This window comes from Caretta caretta, chromosome 15 (genome assembly GCF_965140235.1).
Source record: "Caretta caretta isolate rCarCar2 chromosome 15, rCarCar1.hap1, whole genome shotgun sequence".
NCBI classification, from domain to species: Eukaryota; Metazoa; Chordata; order Testudines; family Cheloniidae; genus Caretta; species Caretta caretta.
Genome location: NC_134220.1, coordinates 16,310,628 through 16,333,047, shown reverse-complemented (window position 1 = coordinate 16,333,047; position 22,420 = coordinate 16,310,628).

Here is a 22,420-nt window from a genome sequence, read left to right as displayed (position 1 = left end):
ATTCTTATTCAGGCAAAACTCCCTTATAGTCAATGATACTTTTCATAGATTCATAGTGTTTAAGGCCAGAAGGGACCATTAGATCATCTAGTTTGACCTCCTGTATAACACAGACCATTACATTTCACCATTATTCCTGTGTTGAGCCCAAAAACTTGTGTTTGGCTGAAGCTTATTTTCCAGAAAGGCATCCAATCTTGATCTGAAGACAATCCACCTCTTCCTTAGATCGTTTGTTCCAACGATGAATCACCCTCGCTTTTAAAAAATGTCTGCCCTATTTCCAGTTTGAATTTGCCTGTCTTCAGCTTCCAGCCGTCAGTTCTTGTCAACCCTTTCTTCACTAGATTAAAAATTTGATATTTTCTCCCCAGGAAGGTTCTTAGACACTGTACTCAATTCACCTCTGAGTTTTCCTTTCCAACAAGCTAACCGGATTGAGCTCTTTAAGTCTCTCACTGGTAAACAGGTATTTCCTCCAGCCCCTGAATCGTTTTCATAGCTCTTTTCTGCACCCTCTCCAATTTTTCACCATCCTTTATAAAACATGGACACCAGAACTATTTGCAGTATCCTGGTATCAGTGTCCCCAATGCCACATACAGAGGTAAAATCACCACCCTACTGCTACTTGTTACTCCCCTATTAATACACACAAGGATCACATTAGCTCTTTTTGCCACAGCATCACACTGGGAGCTCATTTCAATTCCCTGTTCACTATGCTCCCCTAACTCCTTTTCCAAGTCACTGCTTTCCAGGATACAGTTCCCTAGTCTGTAGCCATGGCCTGTGGTTTCATGTTCCTGGAGGTATAAATTTTGCATTTGGCTTCATTAAAGCACCTTTTGAATGAGCTCAGATGATCAAATTGTCCAGATCGCTCTGTCTGACTGCCTTGTAAGGAAAGAATAAGGTCCTCAGGAATGGCTCTAAACACATACAGTCAAGTGCTGAATGCCTTCACTTCCTGGGAGACGAGTGATAAACAACCAGCAAAATAAATGCAAACTCACAAAACTGTGTACATCTAAAACCAAAAACATCCCCAAGTTTTGCCCATCTCTAATACCACCCTATTCATTCCTAGCCTAGCATTTAGTCCTCCTATGAGCATGTACACTTCTGCAGGAGAGAGGTGATGCATCCCTTGTCGTTTCTCTTTAATATCTAATTTAAAAAATCCAGACACCTCAGAGTTACTCATGGTGAAATTCTGGCCCCACTAAAGTCAAAGGCAAAACTCCCCTGGACTTCACCAGGGCTAGGATTTCACCCTCAAACTCCAGGATTTGGATTGATTTTTCTTTGAGAGCTCCACAGCGATTATCCCATTTTCCATCAACGCAATATCCATCAACATCAGCAACAGCAGCCGTGTTTGGTACAGCCGTGAATTCTCAGTGGAAGCCTATTGGAACTTAGCAGTGTTGGATCAGTGTTATTACTGCATTTTTTTATAGGCATAACATTCCCTCATTAGATGTGTTGAGAACTAGAGCCCCTTTGCAAAGCATTAATGCCTCACAGCCATCATTAATAAGCTGTTACCGCTGAGGTTCAGGCTTGCCACAAAACACTATTAGCAATTACTCCCATGCAGCTTTGCCCATCTACAGTATTTGGCATAGATATTAAGTACAGTAAACGGGAGATTTCCAATGAACCGTCGTCAATCCTGTGCTCTATCTAGAGTGACTACTGGAAGCCAGAAGTGTTTAAGCAAAGCTAGATAAAATCTGCAGGGCCCAGTGTTGTTTCTTTCTGGCTTCCTGCAAGTAAACAGACGTGTTTACAAGGGGCTGTACATTAGCATCAATCATAAGGCCATTTTGTTTACAGTAGAGGAATTTCCTGCAGGCTCTTGCTCTCCTGGTTTCTTTCTTTTTGTATTTACTCTTGTTCAAATGCAATTTAAAGAAAGCCACAGGTTGTCCAGACTGAATGCAAAATGCTACACACTGAAATCTGAACTGGGCTATAATTCATGCCCAGGTTTATCTGGGCTTTTTTCTTTGTTAATTAACACATATTTTACCTTTAAAAAAAAATCCAGAAACCACTGCCCAGCCCTAGCTGATTCCTCTGCACTTCACAGTGAGAAACTGCAATTTTTTTTTTTCCTGAGCAACTGTTGTCATCTTCAGGTCTATAGAATATCACAAGAGAGAAAAGGAGAAAGAAGATGAGGAAAGTCAGCTGATCTTCTGATAAGGACTTCGGGTCTGATCCAAACACCATTGAAAGACACACGTTGACTTCAGTGGGGTTTAGATCAGATCCTACAAGTATTCCCTTTCTTTTTGCCGATACAGACTAACACGGCTGCTACTCTGAATACTGCAAAGTAGTAAACAGGAAGGCATTCTGCCCCAACTCAGGACTGTGCTAGCCACTTGGACTGTACCCTTAACAGACCAAAACTCCCCCTGACTTCAATGGGAATTTGGTTTGATCAGGATCACAGAACGTGGCTGTAACATACAGGAATTGGGTATTGTCCCTTTAAGTATCTTTGGAGCCCTCTAATGGGCTTCCCTGTCTTCTATCACAGGGTACACCTACATGTCGAGCTGCAGGGTGTAATTCCCAGCTTGAGGAGGAGACATCACCGCACTAGCTAAACACAGAGCACAGCCACTGCAACATGAGTGGAGGACGTGCCCAGCATCTCAGCTGGCGCTTGGGCAGCTAGCCCCTCTTGCCACGAGTACCACTGCAGCTACCCTTCTATGGTTAGCACGTGAGCTCGAGCCGAACGCACGCGGATATATCTCCGCGAGCGGGGCACGACACCTCTGGTGCCACCATGCGCTTGACGAACTATTCCTGGATGAGACAGCAATAGATAAACCCTTAAAGAAAATAAAAGAGTCAACCAGCAAAAAGATAATGCCCTCAGGGCCACTTCTCAGCCAGCAGAATGCAAAAGGTTTAAACCTTCACCCACAGCAACCAATCCGTTCTCCACCTGCCAAAGGGGCAAGCAGTGTGCAAGGGTTTTTATTGACTAAGCTGTTTGCCGTCAGTACTGATGGGTAGCATGACTGATCATGCTGGATTGAGCCTCCTGCTGTTTTATTACTCCTGGTTTGAGTGTAGATGGGTACAACAGCTCAGCCAGGTGCAGCTACTGGAGACAGGCAGTGATTTGCCAGCCCAGCGGAGAAGGGAGTGATGGTAGCTCCTCTCAAAAGGCTGATTAGTAGGTGTAAGAGGGTGTGCTGAGTTGGGGCTGACTCAGCACCCAGTCATTCCAGGTCTCACCAGTATACTTCAACTGGGAGCTGACTGAAAGGCAGACAGCTGGCTGAGGAGAGATACAGCTGAGGTGCCAGTTAGGTGAAAGTAATCCCACACACACAAACATGCAGCAACTGGCACAACATAAGCAGACAGGGAGGACGTGGTAGGGAGCCTGACAGAAGGTAGAAGTAGCTGTTGCTAATTCTGTGCCCCTTGGCCCAGACGCAATAAGGGAAACTGGCTAGTGACTGTAAATCACACGTAACTAACCCTCCAGGCTGTGGCCTGCTGAAGGGATAGAATAAAGCATGATAGTGGCTAAGAACACCTGCCGTTGTGGTGGTCCGTTACCGAGGCTGGAAAAGACCTGCGAGGGACCAGGATGATAGAGTTGTGATGGGGTATGCAGGCCTTGTGCAATGTGTGGAGAGGAGAAGGCTAGAGTCCAGGTACTCAGTGGTATTTAGGTGCCAAACTGCCCTTGACAATCTGGGTCCAGAATGCTCTGCATGAACAGAGGAGGCACCCTCTGTGTTGACCCTCTCCGCAGGGGGCTCAGCCAGGAGGAACTGGAGCAGGGGCCAGTTGGGCACGGGTGCTTAGAAGGAAGGAGGATCACAAGGGTGAGGTTGGGGAGTTCTCATGGGGCCACTCTCCATGCTGATGCCAATGTATTGTGTGAGCAGATGTCCCAATTTTATAGGGACAGTCCTGATTTTGGGGGCTTTTTTGTATTTAGGCACCTATTACCCCCCACCCCGTCCCGATTTTTTACACTTGCTATCTGGTCACCCTATCAATGCACACGCTCTAGTTCATCAAAGAATCTGGCCCAGCGTACCTCCCTTGTCAACATCCACTGCCAAATGCCAGCTAGTCAATACACATCTATGGCCCAGTCAGGGCTGGGCTGGAAGAGATGGGGATTCCCACGTGGGACATCTTTATTCATCTCCAATGATGTTTAACTCCATAAATGTACGAACCCCCAAACCCATTCAAAGCGTTACATCTACCCAGAGGAAGCGCACCCTCATCTCCCTTCCACTGCCTCTATGCTCTTCCAGTTCAGTGCCATCTGCTGGGTCTGGATTCAGCAACGCAAGCAGGCCAGCCAGCCTCCAGTTCCATCTTGCTGTGTCCCCACTGAGCAGTTTCCCCCTCTAGGCAAGGGAGGAGAAGGTTGGGCCTTGGCAACGGAGAAGGAACAAAACTTCCTGATTCTCTGATCCAGTTTACAAAGACACATCCTGTGGCACATCCGTGTGTTACAGGTGCATAGAGCCAAGAGCCATGTCTGTTAGCAGCACCTTCAACGGGCACATCCTGCTACATGGATACTTGGCGCTGTGGGGGAAGTGTCAGACGTTAGCAAGTCCCGAGCTGTCTCCTGGCAGGTTCCCAGCCCCTGTTCCTGCATTCAGCACTAGCTGGCCTGCTCCCCTAGGATAGAGTCTTTACATCCCCAGATCCCTGTGGGTTTTCCTCTCCCATGCGGTGCCCTTTTTCTCATAAGGACCAAGGGTCCCCCATTGCTTCATGCTGTCAAAGGACTGCCAGGTTCACACTCACATTGCCATATATTAACCCAGGCTTACTGACTGGCAGGATAGTGAAGGCCAGCCGGGCTGATACATATTAGCACTCTGGCTGCTTCACTGTGCGAGCCAGTACTGTTTATTGAGAGGCTATATGCTCAATGGGTAGGGGACTAGACAGACTCAGGAGACGTGCATTGGATTCTAGGCTCTGCCACTGACCTGCCGTGTGACTTTGGGCAAGTCATTTCACCTCTCCTGCCCCTTGTCTACCTAAGCTGTTTGAGGCAGCATGGTCCAGTTGTTAAGGTGCCTCCCGGGTTCGATTCTCAGCACTGTCACAGACGTCCTGTGTGATGTTGGGCAAGTCACCTAATCTCTTTGAGCCTCAGTCCCACCTCTGTTAACGGGAGCAACACTCCTTCCTGTTTGCCTTGTCCAGGGGGCCAGAAACTGGAGCCACTGGTCAGGCCAGAGTCAAGAACCAGAGCCAAGGGTCAGAGCTGGAATCAGGAACAGGGCTGGAGCAAGAGCAATCCCAGCTGTGGGCTAAAGCACTGATCAGGCAGTGACCTGCTGCTGAGCTTAAAAGCAGGCCTGGTGGCTCCTCTCAGCCAATCAGACAGGCTGGTCAATCCTGTTGTCCTACTGCAACTCAGCTGAGCTCATTAATTTGACTGGAGGCTGGGCTGGCTAGGCCAGAGGCTTAGTGCTTGCTCCTGAGAGCAGGAGGAATGAGAGGTGACCATTTGCCTGTCAATCAGCAACCCCGAATCCATGCCTGTAAAATACACTCAACAGAATAAATATCAGGGTTGGCTGATGTATTCAGTCTCATGCCACGACTGAAGGGAATGCAGCTAAGGAAAAGCTGATCACATTCTCAATCAGCTGAATAGTGCAACGCCCGTTATGACAGGAGACACATAGCCGACACCGATCGCTACACTCAGTCAACGTCAGTGTCACCAATGCCTTCTTGGAATACCATAACGAAGAGCACTAATTTGATTCTTAATACTGCCTCGCCTCAGGACCCATTGCTATTGGTCCCGGGACATACTGAAACGATCAAGGACCTTTATCACCCAACCCCTGCAAAAAATTTCTCTTAAGGGCTTTAAAGACTAGCTGTGTAAAGAGCGCTTTGGGATGTGGCTCTGACACCTAGGCAGGGAGGTGCGTTCGGCCCCTGAGTTCCAGCCTGAGTCACACCTTCAAAGGGCTGTCTGCACAGCTATTTTTGAGAGCGCTGGCCCGATGCTGTCAACCCAGGTTGGGAGGCTCGCTGCCACAGGCTGTGTAGACATATCCTTAAAGAACCTTCCTCAGGGCTTGATCTTCCTCTCAGTAAAGGCAAATGGCAAATCTCCCTTAAGCCCTTAGAAAAGATAACTTCTCAGAGGCATAAGAAATCAGAAGGATCCCTAAGTAGCTAGCTAGTGCATAGCAAGGTGACAGGTGCTTTAGAAATGCCATCGATTAGACAGCTGGATTACATCAGCTGGAAGAAGAATGAAGCTCTTTGAGGCAGGGACTGTCTTTTTGTTCTGTGTTTGTACAGCACCTCCCAGAATGGCTTCTAATCCAGGTCTAGGCCCGGGAGGTAAAACAATATAAATAACAACCCACCATTCTGAAGGGCTGTCATTAACAAGGACACTCCAATACCCCAATGTTCAGTCTCTGTCTCACATGGCTCGTATTGGCCATGCATTGACTGGCACTCCCATCCTCAGTGGGGTTTCAGAAGGTTAATTTGTGTGTTTTTTAATTGGAAGAGTGTTTTCCTGGTCATTTGCAAATTATAGCATTGAGAAAAAGGCGGCGACATTTCACACTTTTTATGGGATGCTTTTCACCACTAAAACACAGCCACTTCTGGGGTGGAATGTGGCAGCTCTTTAACAATGCACAGGAACATTATGCAACAGTTTAGGACAGGAAGTGAAGGATACCTTGTAATTTGGAATGGACCTGGAGACGACTTGTGTTACAGTAGCACCTAGAGGCCTCAAGGGGTTGGCATGGAAGCAGAGGCACAGAAATTTGAAGGGACTCGCCCAGGGTTGCACACCAGGTCAGCAGGAGCATTGAGTACACAGGAAGTACAGTGATATGGCCAGACTGTGTCTTTAAGGGAGGACAGAGCCTCCTGGAGCTGCCCAGCTTGCACAGCAAATGCAGCCGCTACAGCACCCCTTGGGTATGTACAGCATGCATTGCCCTGTGTGGGGAACACGGGCATGACACCAGGAGTGAGGCAGATGGCTGGAAGGCATGCCTGTACTCAGGCGAGAGGAGAGACTGCAATTGTGCCTGTCCCTATAGGACGCCACAAAGTCACACGGATATGGAGGAATGGCTCCTTGTGCCCTCCCGCCTCAGCACACCCATGGGAGGACAGGCACAATAGTCTTCCCCCCTCTGACAGCTTGGGTTACTCGCGTTGTGAGAAAAGACCATGTCCTTGGCCATAAAGATAAATGAGTTACAATTGGGGAGTTATTCACGTTTAATGCATAGTAGGAAACAATTGGATAGCAAGAAGATATCGGACATCTTCATTCTTGTCTTCTCTTCATAAGAGAGTCCCCATAGCAATGTAAAAAGGCTTGAATCCCAGGTGCTTTGGTCTCCCCTGCACATCAGCGTCATTTGCTGGGAATGTTTATTTAGTAAATGCTCAGTACCAAGGTTCCTTTATTCAGTGTATATTAACACTTAAACCTGACATCCCCTCCACAGGGGCAGCTTGGGCAGATGTTAGAGACCCAGGAGAGAGCCCAGCTGTGATGACATTACAAGGGAGTCAGTCCAATTGGATTGCCACCCAATGTTGCAAATAAGTAAAAACAACATTTTAAATCCTCTTTCCCCCTTCACGGTTGATTAGAATCTAAGCATGTTATAACATGCTTCCTGGTCCCCCACAGCTGGGTGGGTTTATATCATATGCTTTAGAACCACACAGAACATCATAAGAGATTCCACATGAGGCCCCGGTTCAGCAAAGCATTTAAATACACGGCTATGCCCCCCACTGAAGTCAATGTACAAGCTAAGCACACACTCACGTGCAGTGCTGAATAGGAGTAGACGGCTGCAAAGACAAGGCTTTTGGTCAGGCCCTGATTGCCACTTATCAAACTCCTATTCCCTCTGCCAAGGCACCGGGCACTTGGGACCCAGATCCATTAGCTCTGTCCTGACTGCCAGGACTCCACGGGCGGGGAGGGAAGAGGGATGCTCCGCTAATGCCCTGTCCACCAGCCCACTGTAGCAGGATCTCGTAGATTGGAAGATGAGGCACACATTTTTCAAAAGCGGCCTCTGATTTTGTCTCTCTCTTTTTAGGTGCCGAGTTTGGGGCAGCTCAGGCCTGACTTTCAGAGGAGCTGAGCCACCTGCATCTCCCATTGACTTCACTGTCATATAGAAGGTGAGTGGAAGAAGCAAGATGAGAACCAGGATCTTCTACTGCCCAGTTCTCTGCTCTAACCTCTAGGTAATACCTCCCTTCTTCCCTCTTTCTCTGATACTCTAAAATAAAAAATAAAAAAGTCACTGGGACCAATTAGTAAAATAAAATATACAGGACCAACACCAGGTTCATACAGGATATTCTGTTCATTTATAAAAGGAACTTTCATTTAAGAAGTCAGCCAATCTCCTTTTATCCTCCTACAGCAACTCATTTTACATGTCGTCCATACTGATCCCCAATAGCCATTGTAGGGCTTGTTAAAAAGACACTGAGAAGCATCTTGCAGCTGTCAGTCTCCATTAGGGAATCAGTTTGTGTCACCCCAGGTGCTCCTCGGGAGACAGTGAGATCCAAACAGGCTATGCCTGAATTTTACACCAAATCTACTCTCTATCTAAATTACTGAGTTTATCTTAGACACGCCTGAGAGCCTAATTAACAACATGTCAGCACCAGCCACTGGCAGGAAAGCCTTAACTCCTTGGAACACAGACACCAGCTCCTTCTATAGCTCACGGCACCCTTCCTGTTTCATTGACTTGTCAATTGTCGTTACTTCAACACAGTGCGACCTGATGTTATTGACTCTCAACATGTTGGCAGTGGTGAAAGAGCCTGTCCTTCTGTGAAGCTCCCTTTTCGGTTGGTGGCGCTTGGTGGTTACAACTGCTCTTTAGATAATTTTCAATTGCTAAAGAAGACATGACAGCAGCAGGCCTTTGAGTCTCTTAGGGAGGATGTCCAATTAGCTTGCTTTAAGGAGTCCCACAAGAATTGCAGAGAGAATTGCTCCTTGGCTGCGCAGTGGGCCAGCAACAGCACAAGCATGCAGGCAATCAGTGTTCATGCCCCATTCCCTTCTCCTCAGGCAGGCAGGAGTTGTGGAAGTGCAAGGCCAGCCCCACACCAAGGGGTTGAGCACCTGAGAAGATACATCCAGCAGGACACGGATGCAAAGACCAACCATTTAAGAACCTGCCGAGTTTCCCCCTGGAGCAAGGAGAAGGAATGCCTCATACAAGGAAGAAATTGCAGAGGTAAACGAGCAGAATTAGTCTATATCCCATAGATGCCAAACTCTCACATCCCACCACCTTCCTCACCCCACCCCACCCCAGAACACCTCAAAGCTGTTCCTCGGTTTTGGTCACCCTCCCAGTGAGCTCCAGACTCGGGAGTCTTTGCTATTCTTTCTACCCCAGTTGTCCTGGTAATGTATACTTTGCTTGATCGCTGTCTGGCTGGCCCCATACGAAGGACATCTGGATTGTGATCACCATCAGGAAGTGCCTGGGTTGCTGAAGGAGGAGTTATACCGTCACACAAGAAGGCCACTCACACTCAGTGCTGTCAGGCACCTACTGCTTTTGAGAGCCGCTCACAAAACTCCCCTGGAGTGGTCGGAGCCATCTTCTCCCTGGAATTTCTAATCTGCATCTGCCTTGGGGAGTTAAGAGACCAAGTCTCGGATTCCAACCAAAGTCTTTCTCACACGGTGGCACCCTTCAATTCCCTCTGTGCCCAGGTGGCATGTCATGCACAGAGCATCTGCCATAATTAATTCTCAAGAGTGCAAACACCACGTGAAAGGGGGTCCCACCAATGCAAAGCAAAGGTCTTCTGGAGTTTAAGCTTACAACTGTTCCCAGGGGAGATTTTTAGTGCAAAGCAATGTGCCAGCCAAAACCAACCCAACTGTACTTGGTTTTGATCTTTACCAGGAATTACTAGCTCCCCTCTGGGAGAAAATCCACCAAGTGAATTTTGTTTCCAGTCAGCTCTGACTCACTCCACCCCAGTAAGACATTTAGACCATTTCATACAGCAACCGTTTAAAGCGCAGCCATCTGTGACACCCACTATTGATACTAGAATACATTGGGGGGGAAATAGCAGGGGGCAGGCCAGTTAAATGTTGAAAAGCAGCTTCTAAATTATGTCTGTGATTTTATGAGTGAGAGTCTTCAAATCTGCAAAGACTTGGCTCTGCACACATAAACCAGGTCATTGCTTAGAGCGTAAGGCCTCTAACTTCCCCCCAATTTGTTCAACACAACTTCAGCTGGAGAGGGCAGTGTGCAAAATCTGCACATACAAAGTCACTGTTGTTTCAAGTGGACCAAAAAAAACCGATGGGCTGCTCCAGTTTTTCTATCTTCTATTATTAAGCAGGTAGTAGTAAGAAGTGGCACAACCAATCATCTATCAAACTGGAATAATCTCCTTTTGCCAAGGGATGTGGTGGGTTCTCTGTCACCCGGAGTCTGTAGATCAAGACTGGATGTCTCTAGATATGCTCTAGGTCAGCCAGATGTTATGGGCTCAATGGAGGAATCACTGGGTGAAATTCTATGGCCTGTGTTATACAGAAGGTCAGACTACATGATCATCTGGCCTCGAAAGCCATGAATTCTCTCCCCAGGATCTTTGAAAAGAAAGAATTCGAGTTGAATGATACCCAGAGCTGGGCCAAATCAGAACACAGATTCCAGCACCCCCAAACTTCGGAGAGTATAAAATCGGAACCAGGACCCATATTTTGCAAATGGCTCCCATAGGATTATGATAAAAATTTAGTAAATTAACCTACCAATACCTAAATCACAATACATCATCATAAAATAGAGTGCTCTGATAGCCAGCCATAGATACCACGTACAGAGGCCTTTCCAGCACATGCTGGATTTTGATGCACCATCATTTTGGCTTGACACATAACTCACCTCTCAGTCCATCTTGTCCCAACAGAAGCCACAATTCAAAAGTGAGTGTATGGAACACTGCAACAGGTAATGGTTCTGGACAGCAGCTGAGCTGTAGCTCACGAAAGCTTATGCTCAAATAAATTTGTTAGTCTCTAAGGTGCCACAAGTCCTCCCTTTCTTTTTGCAGATACAGACTAACATGGCTGCTACTCTGAAACAGTTCATTCAGTATCTGGTAAGTGATATGTTGTCACCTACTGCTGCAAGCACACCCCAAACCTCTGTGTTTTAACTGAGCAAACAGCACAGATATTCCCCCTTCATTTAGGGGGAGGTGTGAAGATGCCTCTGGGATCAGATCTCTGAGATATCTTGGGGGGACACAGATGTATTCAGGTTTGCAGTCCAGGTCACAGCAACTCTGGATCAAAACCCCATTTAGAATCCCATCTGATGGCATAGAATGGAAAGGGATGTTACCAAAATCCTCTGGCAAGCAATTAGGTGGGAGCTCTGTCTTTAGAAATCTCAGGCCTTGGCACAAGGATGCCTAAGAGGCCTTGAGTCAGAGATGCCCCGTGATTATCAGACACATGCTGTGGATAATTAGAAGAACTGCCTGATTCAGGATTCAAGTAAGATGAACCTGACAATGTCTCGCCACACTCTTTATAGGGGTAACAAGATGCAGTGACCTCAGAAGACACATTTTCATGAATGTCCTCGGATCAGATGCACCTTCATACTTTGTTGCACATCTATTGTGTGTGCAGAGTGTGTGTGCAACTGAAACCATTTTGGCAGGGCAAACATCTGTGCTTGCTAAATTTGTGGGCATGGTTAGCAGGTCAATCGAAAATTACTCCCTAGAAACTGCAGCTGTTTACAATCCAGCAAGCACCATTTACTAGAATGTACCACCTCCCAATCACTCACCTTGATTGAAGGGTCCCCAAGGGTTTTCGCTAGAAAGTCCTTTTTTCCTGGGATTAATATCTCCACCACTTCAGTTCCCATTAGGTAGAAGCTTGGCCCACGGGCTGCCACTAATCAAAAACACAACAATCATTTAAAATCATCTCGGGATGTTTCACATTTAGAAATCTGCCTCAAACAGCACCAACTTCCGGGATGAATAGTCCTCTCCAACCTCCAGTCTATACCCCACCAATGTCTTCAATCATTAATTATATTTATTAATAAATATACACATAAGTTAATGCCCAACAGCTCCATTGAAGACTGGTTCTCCATCGTGCTGGGTGCCCCAGAGAGCTTTGGCAAACACAAAGTAACCTGTGAATTGGACTAAACTGCAGTCAGGGCCCAATCCAAGTTCCATTTTGATCAGTGGAAAGACTCCCTCATTGATTTCAGTGGGAGCTTGATTAGGGCCCTTGCATTTTGTAAACAATTACTGGTTTGCAACAGTCCAACCATAATCTAGATTAGCAATGATTTACCTACCTTTATTTTCCTAAATACCGTTGCCCAGTGACTGGCTTGAAAAGTACCCTGCACACTGTCTGACCTGAGTCAGCAAAGATGTCCCTGCGGATTTGATTCACAAGTTAAACCTACAGAGATACAACCACACTGCTGTCTCCTGCTGCATCTGTCCACAATGTACGAACAACTGCTCCAAGGCAGTATTTATATTCTGACATATTTATGCATTTCATACTTCTGCAGTAAGCGATTAGGCAAAGCAGCCCTAACGCTGCAAAGAGCTCACCAGTTGAACCGGGCTTGTGTGGGACGGTCAGCTGCTGGCATGAATCTGCATGGATTTTGTTACCTGCTGCAATATAGACATCAGCATGAAGGGATTACACTGTGAGAACATGAGCGGGGTTGAGCTTTCCCTAAGTGACCCAAGCACATGCCCAGCGTGTTTGGACGAGCAGATCAAATAAAAGATCCATTAGACGGCAAAGAAGTCCAGGCCCACGTTCCCGGGGACTGAAATCAAGGACACATTTTTCAAGCTCTGAGTAGGTTAAAGAAACTTGATGCCATCTGCAGTGGCCCTCAGCCCAAGTGTGCCAACTGGACTAAACATTTTCATTAGCGGTCAGCCTGAAGTACAGCTGTGTGGGATGCTGGGTTTTCTGCAGTAACTCATCAGCAAAAAGCTCATAAACTGCAACTGAAGCTTCGTGGGACGTATGCTGCTTCTGCCATAGATCATGTAGTTGCCTCTCCTCTCAAAGGCACTGATGGTATTAGTGTCTTGAAGAGCTGATCTGCTCCTGCCGCTTGTCCCTTGCCTGAGGTCATTGTAACCCCGGGTTTCATTTTGGCTTTTTACATCCTGATAAGTATTCAAGGCCTGCCTCAAAGCTCGCTGAAATCAGTGGGAGTCCCTCTTTGGCTACAGCCTCGGAACAGGCCCTTTGACAACAACAAACTCCAGTGACAAAAGCAAGGCATTAGGTGGCTTCAGACAGGGATAAAAGCAGCAAAACCAGATGAACTCTTGAGAAACTAAGATCCCGTCTGAGGGCAAGTGGGCGGAACATGAACACCTTGTGCTTTGACAGGCCTTTCTATCCGAGGAGTTCCAAAACACTTTCAAAACCTGCATGAACTAAGCCTGACAATGTCCCAAGCATAGGCATAAATTCTGTGGGTGCTCAGCACCCGCAGGGCTGGATTAATCTTTTGTGAGTCCTGGGACCTAAACTGTGGCCCGGCCTGCCACTCCACCCCCAAAGCCCCACCCCCGCTCAACCTCTTCCCCCCACCCCACCCCCCACAGGTCCTGCCTGTGCTCCATTGTGAGGCCCCACCCCTACTCGGCATCTTCCCCGGGTCACTGCCCACCCTTCACCCACTCCATCCCGAGGCCCTGCCCCACTCAGCGTCTTTCCCCCCCGCCCACCGAGGCCCTGCCCATGCCACACCCAGAGGCTCTGCCATGCTCTCTCTCTTCCTCCTGAGGTCCCACGCACCACTTGCACACGGTTGGAGAGGAGCACCCACCGGCAAAAACAAAAGTCAGCACCTGTGGTCCCGGGAAAACAGGAAAGTATCTTTCATCTCATTTTACAGCTGGCATGTAGCGGTTCAGGGCCTGTTCCTGCTCCCTGGCAATTCAGTTGGAGTTTTGCTGTAGACTCTGATCACTGCAGTGTAGCAAGATCTTTCAGGAAGTCTTTGGCAGAGCAAGAATAGAAGCCAATTTCCAGCTCATGCCTTAATCTCCAGACTGTTCTCCTTCCAAAAGAAAGGCAGAAAATAGATAACACCAGCAGATTTCAAAAACAGCCCAGACGAAATAGCTTGCAAAGATTCCCATCAGGCACTACTAAAAATATTTCCTGCATATAGGCATTATTGCCAACCCCAAGCATCCAACATCACATGTCAGGCCCCAAAAGCATGAGATTGGCTTAAAAATAACAGTTGGGGTCTTTTTTCATTTGCCTTTGGGCTTTGAAGCCCCTGGAAGGTCTTAGTTTTCCAGCTTTTCTCTGCAACCATGAGGGCCAGAAATGTTCTGTTTTTAAATGAAAGCTGGGATTCTCACCTCTTTACGTACATGATTATAGGAGTTGGGACATTAAGAAAAACACCAACTGTTGCGAAACTTGGCATCACCATGTTTCGTATCCTAAGCACTTTGCATACTTTAACTAATCATAGAAATGTCAGGCTGGAAGAGACCTTGAGTGCTTATGTGGGCCATGCCCCTATGCTGAGGCAGGATTAAGAATCATCCCTGACAGGTGTTTGTCTAACCTGCTCTTAAAAACCTCCAGTGATGGGGATTCCACCACCTCCTTAGGTAACCTGTTCCAGGGCTTAACCACCCCTGAGTCAGAAAGTTTTTCTAATAGCTAACCTAAATCTCTGTTGCTGCAACCTAAGCCAGTTACTTATTGTCCTACCCTCAGTGGACATGGAGAACAGCTGACCACCGTCCTCTTTATAACAACCTTTTACATATTTGAAGACTGTTATGTCCCCCCTTAGCCTTCTCTTCTCCATTCTAAACAGGCCCAATTCTTTCAGCCTTTCCTCCAAACACTTCAATAAGGCAAGCAAGAATACACTTTACTTTATAGACAAGGAAAGAGATTAAGGCCCCTGTCCTGCAATGAGCTCTGTCCAGGGGGAACTCTGTGCATGCAGAGTCATTGCAGGATCAGGGCCTAAGTGAGATGGGTCAAGGTCACAAAGGGAATCAGGGCTGGAATTAGAAGGAGTTCCTGGTCCTGTACTCAGATCACCTGTCTCTTGGTAAAGGGACTGGCCCAAACAATGGACCTGTCCACCAGAACTATCTGTTTGCAAAGGTCATGTAATTTTGTTCATGTGTGTTTATTTTTTTGCTGCCCAACCCTTGTGAGCAACCCTACACTAACAAAGCGGGGTGTGAGAGATCAAACCAAAACATCGAAAGAAATGAGATTTCAGTTACAAACATCCCGTTTTTAACCCCTCCCCACACACCCCCAAAAAAATTTTTTTTCAAAAGATGAAGATTCCATTGGCCACGTCCTTTAAAGTGAAATAAACATCTTTGTAAGTCCCAGGGGGGACAGGAGCAGAAGATGGCAGCTCCAATTTCTACACCTGCTGCCCCCTACAGAAAAGTTTAACTAGAATGTTTATTTGAACAAAGAAAAATGAAAAGCTAATGGATAAGCAGACACACACTGGGGATTGAGAGAGATCCTGGTGTGCAGGGGGAAGGTCTCATTAAACCTGGAGATCCTTTTTTCCTTTCAGCGCTAAATCCCACTGCTGGAGCTGTCCCCGGTGTCTTTCTGGGGCTTGGCTGTGTTTGGATTGCTTTGAAATGTAAGGTTCCCCCTTTTGTTTGTTTTCCAAATGGTTAGCGAGGGAGGAGCAGTCATCCTGGGCGACCAAAGTTGAGCTTTCCCAAAAGACCCACTCCTGCTCTTTGTTTCCTTCTGCTTCATTAGCTGCGTGTCTAATTAGCAACAGGCTCCCTTGGGCTCCCCTGAAAGCAAAGCCACTCCATATCAGCAGAAGGCCATGCAGGGACTTGTCAGAGTTCAGAAAGGATGCCAGCTGGTCACTGCGCTCCAAGTACTCGTGGTGCTAACACTGCCAGGAAGATAGGGGGATCTATTTATCCACCTGATTCCCTCTAGTCCAGCCAAGCAGGCTCCATCCTTATTTTAGAGAGCAGCTCAAGCTGGACTAGAACCCAGGAGTCCTGCTCCAATCACTAGAAGATATCTCTGACCAGTATCCTGCGGTAACGGCCCAAAACACAACAGGCCAAATTCCCCTCTGTTAGTTACATCAGTGTGACCTTCCTCATGCTGAAGGGTATCCGAGAGGGACACATGGCCCTTCGGCTCACCAGAGCATTACTGGAGCACTAGGAGCTGCGGCCGGAGGAGGCTGTTGTCGCGGCTTCTTTCAGTCAGTCTTGCAGCGGCTTTTCCTAGGAGCGAGCTGCGAGCTCAGCGGCTGGGGGCGCTCACTGAGACAGAAAGCCCTTGAACATGCAATGCTGGTGTTAGGCCCCACTGGGTGAGAAAGGGGCAGGGCACAGACTGAGCCCAGGGGGGCACTACGGTTGTTTTCCTCCTTCCCGCCCTCCCACCAGCTTCCATCAGCAGGTCCCTAAAGAGAGGGAGTTTATTTAATTCCCTGTGGAGGCCAGATCCTGTAGCTGCCACAATGACTGATGGGCAAGCCCAGGACTGACAGGAGGATGCTCTCTGTCTCTTTATCCTGGTCCCAAGGGTGCTGCCATCTCCAGCTCCTCCCACCGAGCCAGGGCACATGCTAGCACAGAGATCTCATCCAGGTAACGCGGGGCCCCTCGCTGTTATTAGATTAGCGGCGCCTTTAACAGCAAACATGGCTTACGCTCAGCGGTGCAAGGCTCAGCACACAGCTCCCTCAGCAGGGATGTAGTGCTGAGAAAGCCTTTACAGACAGACAGACTTAAGGACCCACAGCACTACCCAAAACTGCAGACACTAGCAGGAGCATTGCGGGGGGGGAGGATTTGTAAAGGTCCCATAAGAGCCCAGCTACTTAAGAGTCTTCTCATGAAAGCTGCCATCCTTCCTACATGGGAGATGGGCCTGGCCATCCCCAAGCTTTGTGGCACAGGCCCATATCAGACATGCTCCTCCTCCCTCATCTCTAAGGCCCAGATTGAAATCAATGGGAATTAGGCCCCTAAATAGGTTTATGACTCTGGGACCGATGTTGCTTAGCTCCCAGCTATTGGCCCATTTAAAGCCCCTAGTCTAATTATAATGTTTCCACCATTTCCCAGCCCCACTCTTCTTCATCCTTTTCCTCTGCTGGAATTCCTGATTCCAGCCAAAAACCGGAGTGTCAAAGAGCACAGGCAAGGCCTCGGCTTGTGGTGTTTCCACCTTGACCAGACGCAGGAAGCAATGGCAATGCCAGGCGAAAGCCTGAGACATCTGCCCAAGTGAGCAGCCTCCAGAGGCTCCGCTAACATGCAGATAAGCACCCAAATTGAACCACAACATCAAACCCTTTGACCCTCGACTGAGACAGGAAGCATTAATGCTGCCTAGGAGCCAGGGCCAAACTCCCTGCACCATTCTCTCTCAGCTCAGCCTAAGCCTCCATCACCTTTCAGCCACAGCGCTCTCCCCATCCTCACTGGTTCCTGTGTGCTATTCTCATGCTTTTGCCACTGCTATCCCCTCCAGCAGCTGGGCTCCCTCTGCCTCCAGTTCCTGGCCCTGCTGCAGCTAGGAACCAGATGCACCAAGCTGATGGCACCAGCCTACATGCCCCCGCCCCCACTCCCCTGGCATTGCTAACAAGATTCCATGGGTGAGACAGAGGTGCGGTGCCCTCAGTGAATCCCCAGCAGGACTGGATGCAGGGGACAGTGGCTATCAGACACAGAGTGCCCTACGTCCAGTAGCTTTACCAGCTCTGGAGAGCAGTGTAGACCAAAGGGTAGGCATTGCTCTCGCCATATTGTCCCTGCCTCCCCTAAAAACTAGAGATGGGCCTGACCCACAAGTTCCAAAGTGTTCAAACCATTAGAGAGGGAGGGGCCTCATATAAAATTTGGATCTAGAATCTGGACTCTGAATCCCTCAAAATTGAAGGGTGTTTGGATGCCAGGTATAGTTTCAGGATCATTTCTCTGAAAGGATTTTAAACAAAAATTAACAATACAGTTTAGTGAGCACATCCAGCCAACCAGCCAAACACCTAGAGATCACATGACTGAAGCCAAACCAGCCACCTCTGTACATTTACACCTTCCAATAGAAAATCTAATTAAACTGTCCTAACATGTGTGCATGTGTGTAAGACAAGGAGTGTGCATATTATAGATATGAATGTACATAGCTCTCTGCCTCAATGTAAGGAATGCAAAACCATGTGAGTAGGGAAAGCAGTGAAAATGTTCCTATCTGAAGCTGAACCTCCTTGGTGCCTATGACTTGAAAAACCTGGGAGATGGTACCAGGCAGGGAATCCACTCAGACAAGAAGATACGGCGAGTCCTGCTAAAGATCCTCATCTCCATTACGGGAGCATAAAGATTCCAACATCCACTGTAAGATGGGGCTGTCCATGGAATTCTGGCGCTCTCCTGGGAAAACCATTGGGCGCATAGTGACTTGGAATTTGCCCTTCTTGACTCGTAGTTTCTGCAAACCACTCAACAGCCAAATTCTTGCCTTCTCTCCCTTGCAGTAAATTGGCCTAGCAGCATGTTCAGTTGTGAAAACAGTACAGAATTGGGGCACCTCTAAGAGTATTCTAACTGCATTCCCTTAGCATTCCTCTGAGCTCCCCAGGTTAAAGTGGTAACCACACTCCAAGTTTTTGCAACTGTAATGAGCTCAAGATAACCTTTTGGCATTTAAAATGATGGAGGTCAAATCAGAGCGCCCTTTGGCCTTTCCCTATGACCTTGAGTCAAAGTGTGTTTCCACAGAAGGTAAAGATCATTTGGCTTGATCCTGATGTAGGGGAAGGCTCAGAGCTTTAAGGTACATCTGCTGTTCTATGATAGGTGTTCAAAAGACAATTGTCTTTGACAGCTCCATGTCTTTAGGGAGATATTTCTCTCCCAGGAGATATCCCCGAGTCTTGTAGAGACCCATTTTAACATCATTTAAATAATTCAGGAACCCCATTGAGATGGGTTATTGATGTTCATGTCATTGGCTTCTCTGGGGAATGGGATCCACTTGAGAAAATGCAGTTTCTTAGGACTCTTTTCTTACACAAAGATTTTCCTCGAAGAAGAAATAGCAAGATCTGAGCATTGATTCCTGCACAGGAGATGGAAACAGTTTCTCTCTGTAACAGTTCTAGCAACAGACCAGATGCAGATGAACACCAGGCGCTAAGAAAAGAAATCAGCTCTGAGCTCACCTGCTCTTCTCATAGCTAAATCCAAAGCACAGAACTTGATGCCATGTCATTTGTTACTTTCCCACCATACACAGGATGCTTTTAAGTACACTTTTGTGGAGTAACAGAGTAACAAACAGTAACAATCAAGGATCAAGGTTTATCTGGAACAGTGGATCCCAGAAATGAAGAAAAAGGACAACCTGCTAAATAAAGAAAGGTGCGCCCAGAGTCGTCTCGGGTGCCCTGTTGAAGATCTGAGTATCTCTGCCAGCCTTTCCTGACCCAAACAAAAGTATTTGAGTAACATGCTCTGAATTTACCCATGGTTGGGTACATCTTACCAGAACCTAGATCACCCAGGGTTGGTTCCCAACCTCACTCCTGGTTTGATCGGCTTCTAGGAAGATAGTACTACAGTATCAATAATGGCATTATAAAACTACAAATCCCAACTCACTGGCTCTTTAGTATTTCCAGAAACACTGCTGCTTTTGGAGATAAAAAAAACACTTGCTGGAGATGATCTTTCCAGAAATGACTTAAAATGTCCAGCACATATATTTAGGGTACATTTGGAAAACTATGAATTCAAAACAGTGCTACCATACTGTCTTGTGCAAAGCATTATGCAGATACTGAGATACCATACATTGAAAATAGATTGTATCACACAACTCATTTACATTGGAAAACTGAACAATATTGTAACATCTTAAATACAGGTTCAAATTTGTCTTCTCTTTCCCATATCAAGCTACTTCCTGCTCATCTGATTCAGCCAAGTGGTCTCATTAAAGCCAACTATATTGCATTAGTACCACTTTGGGAGGTCCCAAATATCTGGATGGTGTAGAGGACTGAAGAGAGATGGCAAAATTTAGCACCTAAACAGACCTCACTTCTCTACACTTCCAGGTTGGACCACAGACACACACAACATGCCTCTTTTCCCACTACCTCTGTTTTTGCAATTAGGAAATGCCATTGTGGACAGAACTGAAAAAAACAAAACTAAAAATGAACACAGCAGCTTTGGTTCAGGTTGTGGGTGAAAGGGCCATGTGTGCATGCGCTAGGAAGGAAGAGATTCTTATATCGGACTTACTTTGCTCATCCCTGACCAACTGGAGTTCGAAAAACAATAGGTGGAGTTAAAAATGAGAGATAAAACACAAAGGAACAAAAGAGAAGACACCCATTAGGCCTGATCCTGAGCTCAGTTATCCAGTGTGCACCTGGAATAACTGGTGAAATCAGTGGAGTTACTCCAGATTTACACTGATGAAACGGAGATGGGAATCTGGCCCAGACAGTACATCACTAGGTGCTTGATATAGTCACTAGTTGTATTCAAGCTGGTATATCCAAACATGCTCATCAGAAATGGGCCCAAGGGATAAAAGGATCCAGAACCACAAATTTAGGGCTGTTTTCGACTCATCGCTAATGCTGCTAATAGTTCAGAACCACATTATTTATACCACATCATTGGTGTGCTTGGTGTTTCACAGACAAAAAAGAAGGCAAGTTCCTTTCCCCAGGAGGTTATCTCAATGAAACCAAACCGCTTACCCAACAAGTAGGGACAACAGGTCATGATGCAGGGGAAAGTAGGGCTGGAGATACAACAGAAAGAGTCCTCTTAGACAACACAAGTTTTCAGCGAAAGCGTAGCACACTCTTTGTTTTGCCACCTGTTTTTATATAAAGCAGCAGAAGATAGCGCTGAGGCAGAGAAGAGTGGTGGGAAACCAGCTGCAGTAGGTGAGTTTGATGGTTGGAAATTGGAGGAGGTGAGTGAAGATGCATGCAGCGTTAGGTAGGAAACATTAATATGAAGATTGGATACTTAGAGTTAGACAACATAACTAACTGATCCTTTGTTTGTAGAGATAAATTCTCTCTATCTACAGCACAAGCACATCACAGCCAGCGGCTTTGTAAGTGTAACCAGAGTCAGGATGAGCTCCACCCTGACATCTGGTGGTGAGGCGTGGCAAGTTGTGGAAAAGAACTTCAGGGGCCAATCTCATTTGCATAGGCACACCCACCCCGCCTAGAATGAGGCCATAGCTGCCCAAATGGTCACTTTGGCTGCTGTGGGATCCCCAGTGTCTCTGTATTGGGGCAGGAAGAATAAATTGTTATTACCCTGATTATGGGAACTGTGCTTGGAACTGTACTTGGCCTTTTGTTATGATGGAGGGACTCACCATCAACTAAGTAGCACTCGCTAAGCAAGGGTCACGGGTTCCAAAACTCTGTGAATTGAGAGAGGCTGGGGACAAGTATTAATACTTGGTGGCATGGGCCCCTTGGTGAGGGCCTTACATGCTAATTGCACTTCCTCCTCTCTCCCCTGTGGAATATCAGAGCTAATTTTGATTCCATTAGGAGCCTAGTTACAGGCTGCTGAGCTCACTTTGGGCTAATGGTGCACCAGCACTGGGGCTCCCCTACTACAAGCTGAATTCACCAAAGAGCTGAACTGACTAAGAGCTGAAATCACGAAGCCTTGTGTTAAGTAGTGGGGGATCCTGAAGCTATATTGTGGAGCAGTTTGCAGGAGGGCTAGAGTGCCTTGTGGACAGGCTGGTGGAGCAGTTCATAGGACAGCGGGAGCTGCTGGTGGGATGCGGAGCAGTTTGTGGACCGGCTGGTGGAGTGGGGTGGCGGGAGCTGCTTGTGGGCTGCAGAGCAAAGTGGAGCTCAGCGACGGAGTTCGTGGGGCGGCTGGCGGAGCGGAGCGAAGACCTATGGAGCTGTGGGGCAGTCAGCTTCAGATCATGTAAGGTGCCTCTTACCCCCCGCCCCCATCTCCACCCAGGTTGGGAGGTAAAGCTCTGCAGATAAACTTTTTAACTCTGGGGCTGCCCTGACCAGGGACAGAGACTTTTGGGATTTTGGGTGATTTGGGGTTGCTGGACTCAAGAACCAAAGGGAAAGGGCATGCCCCAATTTGCTTGGGGTGGGTTTTTTGCTCATGGATTGTGTTATGAATCCTGTTGGTGGTGTTTCCCCAACATAATGCCACATTGTTTCTCTCTGTTATTAAAAGGCTTTTTGCTACACTCAGACTATGT